General features: G+C 41.1%; 1 protein-coding gene across 1 annotated transcript in view; it reads right to left on the reverse strand.

The window, feature by feature from the left end:
• The window catches only part of acox3 (acyl-CoA oxidase 3, pristanoyl), a 41,315-nt gene extending 39,067 nt beyond the window's left edge, over positions 1-2,248 (reverse strand). Inside the window, exon 1 of the mRNA XM_070992707.1 lies at positions 2,155-2,248. The gene's annotated coding sequence lies outside the window, so the exon portion shown is untranslated. The remainder of the gene's footprint in view (positions 1-2,154) is intronic.
• Positions 2,249-6,000: the final 3,752 nt, after the last annotated feature.

Raw genomic sequence — 6,000 nt, forward strand, 5'->3', positions numbered from 1 at the left:
TGATTGTTTGGTCGACATTGTATTTTTTTAAACCAAAAAAACTTCAAACAAACTTCAAACAACAGACACACCTCCTCTTTTGGCAAAAGTTCTTCTGTGTCACCTTGTTCTACTAGTTCTGCAGCTTCAATTTTGGAACTTTCAATGTCTATCCTATCCATCTTCACTGTAACGTAACACCAGAGCACTACAGTTTACCCTCACCACGCTCGCACCGTGCATGTTTAGAAGTGAAGAAGAGCCCGATTCAGGGTCAAAAAGTTATTATGGTCACCTGGTGTATTTCCTGTTATGTGCCATTGTGTGTCGCTGTCCTGTCGCCGAGAGCGCAGGTATTTAAGTGGGTCACCTCACTTTGTTGGGTGTGTTTGACCCCAGAAGGGCATATGGTTTTTGACCGCTGTGGTGGTAAGCGGGACAGAGGAACCGTGTGTGAACCGGTTTCAATTTCAATTCAATTTATTTGTATAGCGCCAAATCACAACAGAAGTTGTCTCAGGACACTTTCCATATAGAGCTGGTACAGACCAAGTTTGTTCATTTGAAGATGGTTGGACTATGTATTCATTGTGCACACGGAAAATAAATGGACTGTATTATGCAGCACAGACGAGACGAGCCGCAGACTCTTTATTGAAACAATACAGCAGACGGTAAAGTGTCGGTGGCGTGTCAGCCAGGTCACTCTTGGGAGTCAAACACCTCAGTAGCTTGGTATCAGACCAAGCTCCTACAAGCGCAACACTGAAAAGGGTCCCATCTGAAACAGTGTTGTGTTGCGCAGCATTCCAAACGTTGTGCCATCAAATACGCTGGTATGGTGGTATATTAGAAATTCATATCATAACAAAAATATACACTGGTATTCGGTGTGAACCGGTATACTGCCCAGAACTATATTGCAGGAATGTTAAATTTGTTTTAATGGAAAACCTTATACTTTAGCAAGCTAACTAAGCTAATAAGAAACAGGCCAACTCTACATGTCACAACTCACTCCCATCTTCTCCTTCACTGCTCACCAGCATGAAAGGTGTACAGTTGTATTTTTCTGTTTAATAAGGAAAATAAGTGTAAGAATATTTCCTTTATCAAACTCATCATTCATCTCTCTGGTGAAACTATACTAATGGATTATCACCTACAAAATGGTATTACAAGACAGGATGGGCCACAGCCAGCTAATTACCATTGCGTTCTATTTACAATGGTGGTTCAATTTTTTTAAGTTTTAAACTAAAGTTCTGGCGATATCTTTTGCATTGTACCTTCAAAGTTTTAAAAGCATTTGAATTGAATAAGTAATAAGTAATTAATAAGTAGAATATTATTGTTTGACAATATATTGGTTAAGAACAGTATTGCTGTTATTGTGACTAAGTAGTACCAAAGTTGGACTACTGTCTGTGCAAAGCAGGCAATTACTACGTGGACCCAGACCCCCGAGAACCCAGGCTTGCTGTGTAGCAATAGATATTTTTACTGATAAAATGAGACTTTTGCACTACAAAAGCACAGCATCACCACATATGAACCTGCTCTGTCTTAAACAGGGTCCCTGCATCAACATTGATTTCAAAGCCCTTCATTAATTTAGCTGATACTGTGCTGATATGTTACATATTTTTACCATTAATCTTTGGAGCTCAGACACCGTGTGGTATTTGGCAACGCAGATAGTTGTCGTTTTTTGTGCCCAAGTTAAGAGAGGGGATTGAATTTCATTCACGATTCACGATGACAGAGATCATAAAACGCTCCCATTAGTGTAACACTGAAGAGTTCTCTGTGCAAACTAAAATAACTACACACCACTTCACTGTAAGTAACCTTTGTAGTTCGGCTGTTATCAAGTCAGGGCAGAGTTCAAGGCTTAATATCAATCTGTGTCTAGAGCCTCTGTGTGTCGGACGGTTCACTTTGCTTAGTTAACTGCCATTAAACCTTGCCTTGTCCCACCGTCACCGCGCTGTTTAATGGTTAACGTCAAGCAACAACCTTCACTTGGATAACAGCTGCTCCGTAGTGAGCTGAATGCTTCTCCTTCCACATAAATTAAAGTTTATTGGCTTAAATGTGGTCAAATCACAACCAGGCCATAACATCTGACGTTTCTGTAAACACCTGACACTGAGTCACTGTGTTACGCCTTACCTTATGTCTTTGGGTCAACTTTCTCTGACAGTTGTCAGGCCGTCCTGTTAGCTGCAGCGTTCACGTTGCGTATCAAAGATGTCCAACAGTTTCTGTTCTACCAGTTGTGACAACACTTCCCTTTCGAGCCCTTCAGAATAAGAGCACCCTATTCACGCGTCATTTGAATGAAAAACGTCACTCGCCGTTGAAACTTTGCAGTCACAAAATATGTATCTTATTTTGATCATATCAGTTAATATTATATGTTGCCATATAGCAGATATGAAGATCACTTACTAAAATATCGTGCGATACATTGAAATCATTTAAACATGTTCCGATATTTTGAAGGTCTGGGTGAATAATGGTCGTTAAAACGCATTTCTGTAGGAAAGCCGTGAAGGTCCTTATTCATCCCCTTGGGCTCGTCTCAATTCTCTATTGTGTACCTCCTCGTCTGCTCTCTCCTCCATTCTTCCATAGGCTGTGTCCCAATTCAGGGGCTGCATCCTTCGGAGGACGCATTTGAAGGCCGATTACGTCATAGCGCTGCGCAAAGGCTGTCCCAATTCGTCCAAATTCGAAGGGTCCTCCAAATGCAGCCGACAAATGCGTCCTCCTTTTCCTTGGGTGCTTTTCTCTGGTCTCCTCGGGTGCTTTTCATTACATAAATTGGTCTCCTCGTCTCCTCCACTCGCTTCCTCTCCTCGCTTCTTAGCTCCGCCCAGCGAGGACATGAAAGAGGGATGCGAGGAAGGGACGTGAGGACGGAGGAGACGAAACTCCGGGGTGCTTTTCATTACGTTGAATTGTGCCTCCTCGTCTCCTCTCTCCTTCATCGACCCAGTCTTTTCCCCTCCGCCATGATGAAGGATTTTCCAATTGCTTACAGGTGCTGGTCATAAAATTAGAATATCATGGAAAAGTTGATTTATTTCAGTAATTCCATTCAAAAAGTGAAACTTGTATATTATATTCATTCATTACACACAGACTGATATATTTCAAATGTTTAGTTCTTTAATTTTGATGATTTTAAACTAACAACTAATGAAAATCTAAATTTCAGTATCTCAGAAAACTAGAATATCACTTAAGACTGATACAAAAAAGGATTTCTAAAAATGTTGTCCAACTGAAAAGTATAAACATGAAAAGTATGAGCATGTACAGCACTCAATACTTAGTTGGGGCTCTTTTTGCCTGAATTACTGCAGCAATGCGGCATGGCATGGAGTCGATCAGGCTGTGGCACTGCTCAGGTGTTATGAGAGCCCAGGTTGCTTTGATGGTGGCCTTCAGCTCTTCTGCGTTGTTGAGTCTGGCATCTCGCATCTTCCTCTTCACAATACCCCATAGATTTTCTATGGGGTTAAGGTCAGGGGAGTTTGCTGGCCAATCAAGAACAGGGATACCATGGTCCTTAAACCAGGTACTGGTAGCTTTGGCACTGTGAGCAGGTGCCAAGTCCTGTTGAAAAATGAAATCTGCATCTCCATAAAGTTGGTCAGCAGCAGGAAGCAAGAAGTGCTCCAAAACTTCCTGATAGACAGCTGCATTGACCTTGGACCTAAGGAAACACAGTGGACCAACACCAGCAGATGACATGGCACCCCAAACCATCACTGACTGTGGAAACTTGACACTCGACCTCAGGCAACGTGGATTCTGTGCCTCTCCTCTCTTCCTCCAGACTCTGGGACCTTGATTACCAAAGGACATGCAAAATTTACTTTCATCCGAGAACATGACTTTGGACCACTCAGTAGCAGTCCAGTCCTTTTTGTCTTTAGCCCAGGCGAGACGCTTCTGACGTTGTCTCTTGTTCAAGAGTGGCTTGACACAAGGAATGCGACAGCTGAAACCCATGTCTTGCATACGTCTGTGAGTGGTGGTTCTTGAAGCACTGACTCCAGCTGCAGTCCACTCTTTGTGAATCTCCCCCGCAGTTTTGAATGGGTTTTGTCTCACTATCCTCTCCAGGGTGCGGTTATCCCTATTGCTTGTACACTTTTTTCTACCACATCTTTTCCTTCCATTTGCCTTTCTACCAATGTGCTTGGACACAGAGCTCTGTGAACATCCAGCCTCTTTAGCAATGACCTTCTGGGACTTGCCCTCCTTGTGCAAGGTGTCAATAATCGTCTTTTGGACAACTGTCAGGTCAGCAGTCTTCCCCATGATTGTGTAGCTTACAGAACTAGACTGAGAGACCATTTAAAGGCCTTTGCAGGTGTTTTGAGTTAATTAGCTGATTAGAGTGTGGCACCAGATATCTTCAATATTGACCTTTTCCACAATATTCTAATTTTCTGAGATACTCAATTGGGGGTTTTCATTAGTTGTCAGGTATAATCATCAATATTAAAAGAAGTAAATACTTGAAATATGTCGGTCTGTATGAAATGAATGTGTACATTATACAAGTTTCACTTTTTGAATGGAATTACTGAAAAAAATCAACTTTTCCATGATATTCTAATTTTATGACCAGCACCTGTAAATGCACCTGAAGGAGACGAGGAGCGAGGAGAGAGGAGGCTTCTGAAGGAGATCAGAGTGAGGATACACCGGTGTAGCCTACGCGGAAGTCTTTTATTATTTAAGGGGCGTGTCGTATGTGGCACACGTTTGAATCATGGCGGGAGCAGGTCTTCACAAATGTAATCTTGTTTCAACTGTGTCCTTTTAACAATTGTATCTGTCACCAAGAAATTAATGAAAATTCTTGGTATATTATGTTTTTTTAAAGCAAGGCTACAAGGCTGTTGGTTTAATCTACCACACACCCGTCCTCTGTTATGCCTCTAACGACATATAATTGAAACCTCATCAATAGCAATCAGTAGAGTAGAACAGTCTGACTGCAGATCTGACCATAATATCACGTTTTACAGCTTTTACAGCTGTGCAAACATCATCAGTAATTGACGTCGCTTCGGACTGACGCTATGGAGCGAGGATTTTTCATTTTGGAGTTTCGTCTCCTCTGTCCTCACGTCCCTTCCTCGCATCCCTCTTTCATGTCCTCACTGGGCGGAGCTAAGACGCGAGGAGAGGAAGCCAGTGGAGGAGATGAGGAGACCAATTTATGATTCAAACGTGTGCCACATATGACACGCCCCTTAAATAATAAAAGACTTCCACTTTCCATTTGTTCTCTATACATACTGTATTTGTATGTGAAAGTTACATAAAGGAACAAATATAATCTTTGGATCACATCAAATGAATGTTGTTTTTGGGTGGGGGTGGGAATTTTATGTCTGTCCTGATGATGATAATGTGATCTTGTGTGTTTACCTTTTGTTTAGAACAATCCTGCAGAAAATGGGATTGACAAAAAATGATTGACAGGTGCTGATGGGGTTTTTTTTTACGTTTTTCTTCTGTTTGATTACATTCTGTGTTGTTAGATTTAAATTGTTAATTAAAAATATTGTGTTCTAAATTAAAATCTTATAACCTCGTTACATTATCTATTCCATTTCTTATTTACAATATAAGTAGACTTTTGAACTACTTTTCAGTGACAACACAGTTTATTTTTTTCTGTGATATTTACAGATATTTACAAAGATACAATACGAATATTTCAATTTACAAGTGGGCATTCTTAAAATGTACAACTATTTACAAAAGATCAGCAGAAATGACTATTTACAGAGATTTGCAGATTTACAGAGAACATATATACAGTTGAGGCGTCCCTGATAGTGCTGCAAGATTATTGAAGCAAACAGTTTCCTGTTCTGATAACAGTGACCATCAGGATTGCTTGGAGGCTTGATCCTCACATGGCAGCTGTCGATTGCTCCAGCAGCTTTTCGAAAAGCTCTGTGTCTTGTCAGCTCTGCAAACCCC

Source organism: Chaetodon trifascialis, chromosome 23, assembly GCF_039877785.1.
Source record: "Chaetodon trifascialis isolate fChaTrf1 chromosome 23, fChaTrf1.hap1, whole genome shotgun sequence".
Lineage (NCBI taxonomy): Eukaryota > Metazoa > Chordata > Actinopteri > Chaetodontiformes > Chaetodontidae > Chaetodon > Chaetodon trifascialis.